We start from the raw sequence: 14,382 nt of genomic DNA on the forward strand, positions 1-14,382 counted from the left end.
CCGCTGCACGCATGACAAATGCAGACCACAATTCCAAACTAACAAAGCGCGGCGCGTAATAAACATTACGACGACCTTCCATGCGCGAAATTCACGGTGAACAGCCGGATTGCAAGAAATAAAGCATGCTGGCGCCGCGATACGCCACCGCGGCAATCAAAGGTAACGTTACATCCGGTCGCGTTCTTTTAACGTTTTCCAGTTCAAGTCAAAGGAAAGAAAGGGCACAGAGTTGAGACGGGTTTCAACTGTTTGCACGAATCCGCGTTTTATGCGGGCACTCACGTCGAACTCGCGATCGTTCGGCTGTTTTCGAACCAATAATTTTTCACGTCGCTATCTGTCAATGATAATAAATTATTACAATCGGTGCAGATATTGTGTGTAATATGCGTGTTTTACAATTTGCCGACTTTCTTGTTTGCGTGCACCCTTCCAAGAATTCATTTGATAAAATGAAGGTCATTTGATAAAAAATTAACTTCCTTGTAGAACTGTTTATTAAATATATATTATTTCCTAAATGCCTGTTACATTCGAGAAAATACACATCAATATACTTTATTCATACATAGTGAATTGAAATGCAACTTTTTGTAAATCTTTTATGTCACTTTTAATATTTTGCTTTTGCAATATTCTATATTTTCCTACATTTCAAAGATTAGAATGGTTAATGCTAGTGTAAACACAAGTTAACTTGTGATCAGTCAACAAAGTTTGGACATGATAACACAGTTAACTCATGACCGGTCAACAATGTGTTAAAAATTGTGATTAGAACATGCATTTATGTTAAAAACTAACGTTTTGTAAATACCATTTCTCAGCGTAAAGAATGGCAATTTCGATTTTTTAAAAGTCAATGTGTACTTTTGAATTCGAAATGTCGTAGAGGGCGTGCAGATGAATCCGACGACCTAGCGTACGATGTTCTTAACCCACTCAGACTTGATTTTCATACAAAATTATATTCACTTACCTAACAATAAAGAGCTATCATTCAATGCATCACTAATAATGACATGTATTTCCAATATAATGTGATAATATATTACTTTTCTCATAAAAATTAGCTCAAAGCAATGCTGTCAGGTATTGAAGTAGTAAATCGTGTAATACGCGTCAGGTGTAAAGGGGTTAAAACATAAAATAATATTAAAATATCATTGAACACTTAGATTGAACGAAAAGACCACTGTTCGTTGCGTTATCCTCCCACTGAATAACCTTCTTCCACCAAGAACATTTTATTTGGACACCAAGCCTCGGCACGGACAAACATGGCGACTGCGTCAGTACGCGAACCCTTTAATTATGTTTTTATCTGATGGGTGACACGGTAATCTTGCAAGCGAGCCGAATCGCTGAATACAATGCGCGCCTCTGTTGCAATGTCTTAAAATTGAACGACGTGTCCGACTGAAATAAGGAAATGTCCGATAATGATATTAGAGTTTGGTGTGAACCGGGTGATTTAGATCCTCAGTGATGATTATCGTTATTGACTGCAAAATGAGTTGATACAATCTGGGCCAATATTCTGTATGAGGCCCGAACATGGCCCGATCGATGGATAACGAAGCTGCATGCAGTTGCTTCTTTGACACTGTAACCGAACTCCGATGACGTTAAGGATGTCGAGATGAAATTGTGGTATTAACCCATTTACTTCATACGACGAAATGAAAAATGTCCTTGTATCACCGAATTTTGTTCATTAAATCTACATATAATTACATTTTGTAGATCGCTTCGTTTAACCGACTAGGTCCCAAATAAAAACTTTTAAAAAAGGTAGATACGTTTGTTTTCACAATATACGTTAAAGTATTTTATTATTTTTATCGAAAATAAATATTTTTATAAAATTATGTTAGTAATTATAATAACAATACTAAAGTGATTACTATATTGATTTTACACTGATGACTTTGAGACTGGTTCACATTTTACTAATATTGAAATATGTGGTTTCAAGGTGATGCCACCAGGAACTAAAGGGTTAACATATCTGCTAGCAGCTTAACATATTTGTAACAGCCATAATTCTATATTTTATATAAACAAAGGAAATTAAGCCTACATTTATAAGAATTATATTATATTGTATTATATTTAGGAACTCGATGGTTCGTTTTAGTCTCATTTTTTTAGTATCTTGCTTAGAAGATTGGTTGCATTCAATAAAACATTAAAATTGAGGAAACTGTCGCTGAAACAAACGCTGATAGTGGATGTGTGAACTATGTACCTTTTCGCTACTGTCGCAATTACAGCTGTCCCTTTTTATTTAATATTTTACATTACTTTTACGCTAACCAATAATTTAATATGTTCGCGACTATCACTATTTAATAATGCAAATATGCACATGTATGCGCTCTCATGATAATAGCCGAGTAAATTCCGCGCATACATACACTAATCATGTAAATGGGGCAAAAATAGTGGGAAACATTAGTTTTTGAAGTTTGAATATTTTGAGACTAGAAATAGGATCAAGAAAAACAAGTGCTTGGCATTATATATGTGCATGAATATAATAGTTTTCAAAGAAGTTATCACAATAAGTTATTATGTTGAATTACTGAGAAAATTGAGTCGATTTCTTACTTCACTTCGATTTCTACATTTATATAATCACTCTTAAAAGCTGATAAAACAATGGAATAGAATTATATAAATTATATAACTGATTAAATAGGACAATAACTGGTTTGGGAAAAACCAGTATTTATTATAAAAGCTTTCGTATCTTTTACAGTTTCTTTTACAGAAAATTTGTACAACATGTATGTACCTCAGTTTTAAAAATCTGTCTCAAATTAACCGTTATATCTATATTATGTTTTAAAATTTGTCCATGTAATTTTCAGGAATTATATATTATTAACTGTATATAATTTCGAATAATAAGAATTATTTGGTAAAATATAATTTTATACCTAATTAGGATTTTCAAATATAGCTCCTTTTTGATCGTTTCTAGGTATTTGTTATCCTGTAATTAACGGTCTGCCAAGCGGGCTAACCTTTGAATTTGCTCCCTCTACGGACATTCCGGTGATAACCTTCCACCCCATGACACTCTCCCGTAGTAGGGCATACTGTATTGGATTGCGCTGACCACGTACGTCACGGTGGGCAATAACTGCATCTCTGTAAAATAACTGCCTCCTGTAAGTACAAGGCGGAACGATTTAATAGCCATACTACCATTCTTTCCAATACTTTAACACATCGTTGACCGGAAATTATACGCAGATGCTATCCTATGTCACCGGTTATTATTCCGTAACTAAATATGAAAGCGAAACAATCTAAATAAACTTCAATATACTTTATTTATACATAATGAACTGAAATGAAACTTTGGACATATCTTTTATATAACTTTGAATATTTTGCTTTTGCAATATTCTATGTTGCTCTGCGTTTCAAAAATGAAATAGCTAATGCAAGTGCAAACACGAGTTAACTTGTGGCTAGACAACAATGTGTTAATGTTTAACGTTTTGCGATTCTAAGCTAATAGATAATTTGTATTTTTATTCTAAAAAATTTTACTGTTCCATTAGATTACAAGTTAATGAGATTAAAGGCTTAAAAATAATTTACATGAACTGGAATTTTTTAGTTATAAAAATTTGTTTACAAAAAGTTATGCTTGTAGTTATTATTTATGTTATATATTTGGAGTTTTTAATAACAACTGAGTGAATTTTATTATGAGTTATTCAACAGATAAATTAAACACTTATATTTACGTAAAGAGGATACAAAACATTTGAAACGGTACTGTACTTATAAGGACAATTAACACTAAAACTACCGAGCAGTTAAATTGACTTTTTGAAATGCCTCAATAGAAACTCCAAGAGTGTATCTATTCAGAGTTAAACTGGTTTCCAATTCAGTTTGCGCATTGCTACATCAATTTCTCTAATAATTTCCCACAGAAACATTTGTTATCTTTTTAATAATTGCAAAAAAAAAAGAAATCAGGAATGGATCATTATGACCCATCTGATAGTTTTAGTGTTAACGAAACAAATGTCGATATCGAATCTATTAATATTGAGATATAGCATTTGTACAACAAACGTAACACATGATTACAAAAGCATTGGTAACATCGTTTGTCACTGCACTTTAAACATGTGCATATTTATCGGAGTACACTGATCCTCGGAAGAATCCGTTAAAACATGAAACTTCGGCGAACGGTTCATTCAGTATTCGACTCGTAACATCCATGCTGCGTACCTTCTTGGTTTTTAAACGATCGGATTGCGTGAAACACGAACTATTGAACGTGTTTTTGCAAAATTTTGTTCGAGGTGATCATCTGCAAACAATGAATTAATGGAAATAAATAGTTTCCTTTTACTACTTTTAATAACTGATCTAATTCCCATCGTCGCGAACTGATTTTTCAAGTTTGGTCCTTTACTTTCTTCCACTTGCTTGAAGTTTGTACCCTCAGCCGGTGTAACTTACGTGCCACTGTAGTGTTTCGACACGGCCTGCTCGAACTTTCTCGACTACTGTCCTTCAGTCCGCTAACTTCTTTCCACGGGATAAAGATTTTTTGCTTCCTATCATCCGTCTGCTTTATTACTTTATATTTCCGCTTCCTTGGTTAAAGGAGATTCGTTGATATCTTCTGCACTGAGTTCTCAATGTTTCGAGTGAAGTACTTAGGATTTATTTAATTTAACTTCAGCAAATAACATATTCTAAATAAACCCTCAATCTAATCACAAATAATAAACGCATAATTTAAATATGACTAAAATTGAATATAATTGAATATAATTCTTATAAATATACGGAATTGTTTTTGAAAACGTGTATATATTCAATTTTTTATTTGGATTTTTTAAATTGAAATTATGCATTTATTCACTCTAGTATTAGATTAGCTTTCTGTGTTTAGTATTTCGGGGTAAATAATTAATGATAAGAAAAATAAGTGAATTAGAATATATTACTTCCACTAAACCAGATATACTTGTTAATTATGTTTAATTTACGTAAATATTAGTTATATTACACGTTTGTACAATAAAATAATCTTTTTCAATTGATTGATCTGAATCTGATCCAATATTGAGTTAGGATACATCTATACATTTATTAAATTACAATTTATTTATATTAAATTCCACTCTCTGGGCGCATTTAGTTTCCTATCTACGATAAACACTTCTTGGTAAAATAATAATAATTACTAACGACATATTAATCTCAAATATACTTCAGTGACAGCATTTACTCCTTGTACACAGTTCGTAATAATTTGTATATTTAACTTCTGATATTTTCTTATCTCATCAGTAAATAAATTTCACATACTTACATGATACACAGGACGTTGAATAAGAAGTAGAAGAATGTTTAAAACATAATTCAGCATAACAACATCAATGATCAAACATAAACAAACTGCGGTTTCAACTTGCTTTTCAAATGATTAATAATGAATTTTGGTCTCAATAAATCACAAACAAAATCACAAGATTAATCGTTTACCTCTTTTCTTTCATCTTGTATTTCCATGAAACATAAGCCTTAGAATTTTCTCCCACTTATTGTCAGTATATGTCAATGTAGTCACAAGTAATCGCGTTTCAGTGATCAATTTTAAACTTTGATACACTGTTATATAGAAAATGTGAATGTAAAGGGAACACGAGGGTTAATATGACAACGATATCAGCAATGATTGCAGAGAATCATATTAGGCAAGACTAATTCTCCCTGGGGCTCTGAGAATACGGTGGTTCAAAAGAAACGTCTCCCCCTTTCATTCCCTTGATCTGTTTTCTCAGCGTGGTAACGAGGACAAGTCGTTGCTTCTTAAGGGGAAAGCTTCAAGAGGGAGAGAGGAAGAACTAGAATAAGAGGCAAGAGTCGAACAGAACGAGAAGATGATGTAGAAGCAACCAGTGAGTTTCCTCTTCGTAAAATCTATAGCGAATGATTCCTCTTCTTGTTTCTGACTTTTCTGAACTTCGCTTCTACTATCTACCTTTCCTCGGCTACCATCTGGCCTTTATTATGTTGATCCAACGGATGTTGTCTACTTTATTGCGAGCTTTTATTCTCACGACGAAAAAGCACTCGTGCTCTCGTGCATATTCGCAACTCGAGCCTTCATTATGGATGTATACGTCGTCGATAAGATAGCGTCGACTTACGTGCTCATTTCAATACGAAAGCCTTGGCGATGCGCTGTAAATACAGCCACCGCATATAGGTGATTCCAACAATAATGCGACTTTATACGCCGGGGAAACCGTACCACTGCGAATACATTTCAGCTCTCCATGCATCTCACTCGTTTTTCTCTGTAAATATTCAATATCATGGGAAGGCATAAAGCAGATGTGTTAAATTTTTCGTATTAATTCGTTAAAGTTATGGCCGTGTAAACTGTACGTGTTATTAGCCAGTACATTTGTATGCGCTGATTACACCTTATTATTTAAACCAGTGAGGTTCTACGATATACCTCGCACCTAAACGGCGAGTGTGAATGTTCCATGTTGTTGTAATATATGTTTTCTTTTAATAATGATAAATACATGTTAATAAGAGCCGATATCGATGTTTTTGTCAATTTGGAATTTTTGCAATTTCATTGAAATCGATGGCAAGAAACACATACAGTAGTAATATATTGTTAAATATGTGAAATTCAGAGAGCAACTTGGAATTTTATCATTACAGCAAGATTGCCATTGTAATTGATATTTAATATAAGAATTAAGATATTAAGTACAGAGTCTTTAATTTTAATTAAAAGGATTTAATTTCGACTGTATAATTAGACGTATTATTTATTATATAAACAGAACACTAAACAGACAAAAGTATTTACAAGTGATCAATACACATATAAATATATTTACAACAACAATGAACAAAGTTTGCTGCCCAACAGTATATGTCACTGTTACAAAGAAAAATATAAATGAAGCTAATTAATAGATAATGGTACATACAGTACGAAGGTATAATGTGATATTCAATATTTCATAATACCCCTTTTTTATATCGTATATTTTATCAACGAGAAAAACAACTGATCAGGACACGATCTTGGCGAATAGCGTAGATGCATCACCTATTTCTGTGCTGGTAAAAATATGCACAAAGAAAAGCAAAGAAATTCGTGTTACGAGTAAGCCGATATTAATGCGTCATTGTTACGGCGATTATGCAAAATCTGTAAAGGAACCTTAAAATTCGTGTTTATTTCGATGACCGTGAAATACGATGGGGGACTTAACGGTGAAATAAAAGAACCGCGATCACAGCTTGAAAAACGTGTTCGGACAACGATAATGGACAGCAAGGCGTGCTACGAATATCAGGAGCGTTCGCGTGAACTCCTCGCGTCTGCGTTGCACCTGCACCGTCCCATGCAAACTCACGTTCGGACCACGTATTATGCAGACGACTGGCGATCCGAGAAATGAAAATGACACGACCCATTCTATCTTTAACCCTTTGCCTCACTCAGACGTTCCTGCTCACGATACCTGGTTTTGTTGCAATTTTATAAATACAGATTGTAAAAGAAATTGTAGTATTACAAGTTCAATTAAATTTCTTTATGAAAATAAGAAAATTATTTTGGTTACGATATAGCATATTTGTAAAATAATGCATAAAGTCAATCTTCGCGCGAGGGGAGCACGTGCGGCCAAGACTAGTCATTTCCACTCAACGGGTTAAACCTCTTTGCCCTCTGATCTTTACACGCCGAGCTAGCAGTAAACGAACAGCTTATGGTCTCTATTGTCCTTATATACAGTTGCATTGAAACAGTTAACTCGAATCGCACATGAACAGTGTACAGTACAATTCATGTTTACAAATTTCGCGTGAGAATCCCTTTTGAATACTGGCACATTTTGTATTAGAGTAGTTCAGGGAGAAATGACCCACTTGTTTTAAAAAGAAATATTATATCGTAAAAATTATTGATACTTAACAAAACTAAAATATATTTATGAGAATAAATATACAAGAGGAATAGTTAAATAGGTTTCCGTACAAAATTCAATATATCTCTGCTCATGTCAGTTTCTTGTGAAAATTTCACTTTCATAGTCATATTTTCAACGATTTTTTAATCGTGTTATAGGGGGTTTTACTGTAACATACGAACAATTTTGTTTTTTACACGATAGACACGTTCCGTGTAAAGAGATATAAATGGCGACCTGTGCCAGATTTAAGAAATCTGTGAAATAATACGATAAACCATATGAAAAGTCGTGTTATAATTTGGATGCTTGCGTTAAATCGAACGAAATTTTGTAAAAAGGAAACACATTTTTATTTAATTTATGTTAAATCAAGCGAATTGTGCAAAAACAGAATTAAATGTATACTACAAGTTAATTTTTCATTATTCGGATTGAAATTAGAACTTACAAGAAATAATCACTTTATTATAACGTTTATTATCTGCTTTCATCCTCAGCTATGTAAAATATTCTTATTAATTTCGAGGAAATTGCTTTGAAAATTATAATGCTCCTGGTTTAATTCATCTGTGATCTCTTTTTCATTTTTTTGCAAAACGAATTATACGTCAGATTTGTTACATACCCTCTAATCTCTCGAGATTTTTTCCAGCTGGAAACTCTGTGCCCACGAGGATCGTTTGCGAGTGAAAAACAAAATTGGACATCCGGAAAGGGAAAAACAAAATAATGGAAAAAGGAATAGCGGCTGGTACAGAGTGGATATCGCGGGAAGTAGAAGAAGAAGCACGAAAAGAGGATAATAAGGAGGGGGGGAAAGGGAATGCAAGAGAAGCTTGAGCAGAAACAGGAAAAGGACGAAATCTGCTTCAGAGACGGGAAGCCTGTGCTTCGGCACAGTAATCGTAATAACTATTCTCCTACCGTGTTTCACTGGGAGCGCCATCGAGTCGGCGTAAATACGGACATAAATTTCCACATGGCCTTTCTTTACCCTCTCACGTGTTACATACTGACCATCCTAAACTAGCGTTAACTGTTACGGGCCTCCCAGTGTTTTTCAACACGTAGAAAAGACGATCGATAAGACATTCGCTATTGTTCATATAACTTTTCAGCCGATTTAACACTAAAATTACCGAGTAATTGGTGTGAGTTACTTCTTAAGTTTTCTGTAAAAATTAAAACAATATATTTCTCGAGATTTGATGGATCCCTTATTGTTGTATCTGCAGAAATACACAAATTCATTCTACAATTTTTCGCAGAAGCCTTGTCATAATTTAAATACTTGCAAACTGAAAATTCTAAAATGGGTCCATTTGACCCGTTTAGTAGTCTTAGTGTTAATCTGTTAACTGTAGAATTTAGTTTGAAAAATCTCTCATTCTGCGCGCAATAAAATCAAACAATAAAGTGTATACCCGTCAAAGACAGGGCAAATGCGCCTATAATATATTCTAACGATAATCTAAAACAAAACGAAGAAGAATTAGAGATGACGTGTGTACTCGTCGAATGTAGTTATCTAGTTAAAAAAGTTTTAAATATTTGGTTGACATTACTTTTGAATTTTTAAATTGTAGTGAAAGTGTAATTTTAATATTGAGAATAACAAAGGAATTTTATCTTTTTGCTGTAAATATTACAAACTAAAGGTCTATTGTTTACAACTGATACACAGGTAGTGTAATACTTAGATGAATAATATTATACACAGTACTTATAGTATTTATTGTATTACAGTATATTACTGTAGATTATTAAATTTGAAGCAAACGAAGCTTTTATTTATCTGAAAATTAATAAAAATGTTTGAAAAAAATATTTCATTTACATTAAACATTTTTCGACTGGACGAGTGATCGATTATGCAAAGTTACATAAAATGTGGCGTATGTGTTACTATGTGTTTTATTTATCGAATCCTTTACATTTAGCCATAGTCGATCGGAACTCGGTTTCGAATGAACAGTTTTAGATTTGTCTGATCAATTTCGACAATAACCGGCGACAATAGCGTCGAAGTTGCGAGACTACGTTAAACGATTAATAACGGGCACATGATCGAACGGTGCAGGTGAGTCTCCGAGAATTTTGTTTCGGCACATAAAAGCCGCAGTAGGTTTCCTCGGTTACGTTTTCTTTTATTAGCCCAGAGAAAGGTATTATTGTGATACAGTACTACCCGGTACGGGAAGAAACGGAAACCATTATTCACGCGGATATCTTTGCGGAAGTTTAGTTTGTAGGTGTAAGAGAAGAGCGTACTGCGGCATGGCAGAAATATCGTGGTCATTAATTAAGTAATGAGAAAAAGTACGCCTGTTGAATTAGGTACCTCGTCTTTAGATGTATATATATATATATATATATATATATCTTGCCATTTTCTGAACTTGGAACGAAACTGCACGTAGTTCTTTTTAGTTTTCATGTTGTTGAAATATGGTTCTGTTCGGGATACCAGAACGTATACTAAACTTACTTATAAAAATCACTTTTAAAAATGTATAGCGTATTCAAAGTTCATTAAGGGAAAATATGAATAGCTGCGTCATTAAGTTTTTACAAGTTCATAACTGACGTGCTTGAAAGAAATTGGCAGTTTGATATTGTAGACTGTGATAAATAATTAATTACTAAGATTTCTTTTTGGATTCTATATTTCTTATTCTGGAACAAAATTATATTCTGTTAGAATAAAAGATAAACTTCAAAGTTTTCAAACTTCCGTGGCATTTCATACAGAAGTTTTAACTATTATTATTATGTTAAAATACATTTATTTTATTTAGTAGATTTTCTTCTGTTTGGTTACCTAAAATTTTGTGTCGATTTTTGAGACAAAATATTATTGTCCTTAAAGTAATATTTTATTTTAAGAAAAATGTTTTATTTTCTTATTATTTTCATTGTTTTTGTTATTAAGATATTTTCATATTTTCCATATTTTATTTCTACCATTTTTTGTGCGGTATACTGAATAGTATTTATAAATTCTATTTCGAGTTTTGTTTCGACGAAAGAAAGGAATTAAATATTAAAAATATGTTCTACTTCTCAGTTTTTAAGACAGTATATTACCAGGACAAATGATTAACATTTACACAGATTTTCGAAAAACACATGAAAATAATTTTCAGAACATCCAGTAACATTGTTCAGGGCACCCTGTATAACCGATAAGAACATATATTATGTATAAAAGCGGCGTGAATTTTACATGTAACTCCCTTGCTTCCAATAAAATGATGGATACACGTGCAATTTTTATATATTAAACAGGACAATTTTAAAAACTGGGACGAGGAATAATATGCTTTTACGTAGATGTACAGAATAATGCTAAAGTAAAAGTTGTACGTTTTATCTCTTGATATGCTTTTACACTACCATTACCATTAAAATGCTGCCACGAATCGAATATGCTTACATGCTTTATTCTTTGCACGTTATTTAATTTTAAAAAATCAATATACGTATTTATATAAAAATTATTATTTCTTTGCTTTCGTGTTTGGTAAATAGTTTTATTAATTTATTAATCGAGAACGAAGGTAAGAAAAGTGACATAGTTCAGAACACAAAAACTTGAAACAGTCTACTTTTTTTACCATTTTTTACCAATCTTTTCTACAGGTATAATAATGTATGAATAATAAGCAATTGAATCATGTTTTTAAGAAAAGAGTCATATTACATTCGTAAAAGTACTAATGAATACATATATAATTTATTCTTCGTCGAAACATATCCATCTTAACCCTCTGTAGGCCCATGTAACTTTGATGTCACACATCAATATTGGTATTCTGTTGATTTATTTCATTTTGCACGGCAAAGTGATGAATAAAATTAAGTAATCAGTTAACTTGAACTTTTATACGCTGAGGCGTAAAAGTTCAAGGTCATTGTAACTTGAAAATTAATTACAAATTTTTTTTGACAGAATTTCGTCTTTACTTCAGAAAAATAGTAAATATACATATGTACCTACGTAAAAAAGGAATATTCTATTTTGATTACTTAAAAGGGTAACCTTAATCGTTATTTAAAAAACATCTTAAACGTAATTTTTCCGTTTTCAGAGAGCAATAAGTACATACAGTTTATCTCTAGACAGACATGTATAGAAGCTACGAATATCACCACTATTTTTCCAACTGTAATCATATAGTATGTTTACATCAATCAATACAGCAGGCAATTCTCCCCAAAAAGGTATTAACTTATCCACGTCAAAAAACCTATCAAAACAGAACGCATTGATTTGATATACTTTTTAAATAACGAATTGTCCCGTAAATAATTGCATTTCTAGATTACAGTGGAACACCCTGCACAGCGTAGTTTTGCAGAAAACTTCTCTCGCAAATGTTTGTCGATCCGTAAACGTTGCTTCACCCCCAAAATCCGCGACCATTAATTTGTTCGCACCGCGAGCAGTTGTGTCCTCTCATTAATGGCAGCAAGATCGAGTGATAAAGATCGTGTGCCTGTTTGTTGGGTAAAGAAAAAAACGGGGGCAACAAAGCGATCACGAACGAAAATACGATGTGACTGACGGGCTTCGTGGTTTATTTGACAAGTCGGAAAACAGAGCGGGGAAGCCTATAACATTATTGTTGTCGTATTCAACTTGTGCTTCGGGTTAACAGCCTGGGTGTTCGACGGTGTATCATGATGTATGGTGTGGTGTCAGGTTCCAATCCCCTGGCAATGCCATGAAAGCGGGTTCTGTACTCGATGTAAAATATCGTTGATCCGGAACGCGGGCTGCATCACGACCAGACACACTTTGAGCAGCTCACGAGGAGATTCAAACTAGCCGTCACCGATTACGAACTCGTCGTTACGACGTTTCGGAATTCACATTCAAAGGCGGTATCTATGATAATCTGAAACACGACCACCCCTAATGACTTTTGAATAATATCAATCCTACATTGCATGAATTTTTTGTGAATTACGAAAATATATATGGCTGTTATTCTATAATATTTAACCCGTTAACTGCATTCGGCAAGTATACACCTCATCTTGAAACGCAAAATAGTACTAATTTGTTCAACGATAAATTATTTATTTTTTCGGATAAATGTGTAGTTCTTTTTCGTTTTATTTTAGTTTTTCGTTAGGATATATTATAGATGCATTTGCTCTGCGTTTGACGAGTGTACACATTATTATTTGACCTTATTACGCGCACAATGAGAGATTTTTCAATAAATTCCACAATTAGTTGGTTAAATGTCGATGTAGTAATGAAATAACTAAGAAAGTATTAGTAAACAATGTTATCTAGTGCATTTTACGACTGTTCCCATACGAAAACTTAATATGTATACAGGTACAAAATAAAAAAAAAATTGCCTATTCTGTCTGAGTTGAAACAGAATGTAATTAACAGAGGGTTAAGCAACACTAGATTTACGGAACCCGTCAATTTGACGGATATTGAGTTCTTTAAGCACTATTTCGTAACAGTTCAAGTCGATTTTAATTCATGCAATTACTCGAATACGCATTATACTTAACCTGCACGTAACAATAACTTCCGTGATCTATTTGAATGAATATGTAGATTTCCAGAAATAATAGAATAAAGTGTAAAAAGAGCGACCGTAAATCTAGTGTTAGGATTACTGGTAAGTCTTTTCGTTTTTATTATAAAACTTCGATGAAAATAATAACAGACGTAGGTAAGCATATTTAATCAATCATATCAATGACCTATTTCCATTTTGCAACTAGCTTTTCTATTACTTCTTTGTAGAAACTTTTTAGCATAGATTCAAAATATGAGAAGGTTTTTCGGCACCTCTAATACTTCCTTGCATTAAGCTCACTGTGGAGCATTTGTATAGCGTTAGCTTATCTGAGTGGCTGTCAAGAAAATTTTTTATTTTTGTCGGAAAGAGAGCCATATGTCGCATTCCTAACCATTATGTTTTACTTTCTAGAGTTTTAAGGTTAATTACGTAAGTACTTGACTGCCAAATTTAACTATTTTAGTTTGTAGGTGTTAGGAAAATTTGTATGCATTTTAAATGCTGCATGTTTCTTAACATTATCTATCCTAATAATTAATTGGAAGGCTAAGATATTTTTGATTGAATTATCATCCTCTCCAATTTAAGATTCCTAAATGCACGTAAGACAGTTAAACTGAAAGGGAATAGAGATTGAAAAAAAGAAAACAGTTATAGGTAGCATGTAGCAATCACACTTGGAATTTTTTATGTAAACATATAGGTACCACTTGAGAGTAGACTGTCCTTATAATGATATTTCTTGGACTCGTTGCGTAATTTCCTCCTCAAATTATTGTCGTAATCTGTTTCATACAGAAATAGTAGTAAAATAAATAAGC

Source organism: Nomia melanderi, chromosome 8 (assembly GCF_051020985.1).
Source record: "Nomia melanderi isolate GNS246 chromosome 8, iyNomMela1, whole genome shotgun sequence".
In the NCBI taxonomy this organism is placed as follows: domain Eukaryota; kingdom Metazoa; phylum Arthropoda; class Insecta; order Hymenoptera; family Halictidae; genus Nomia; species Nomia melanderi.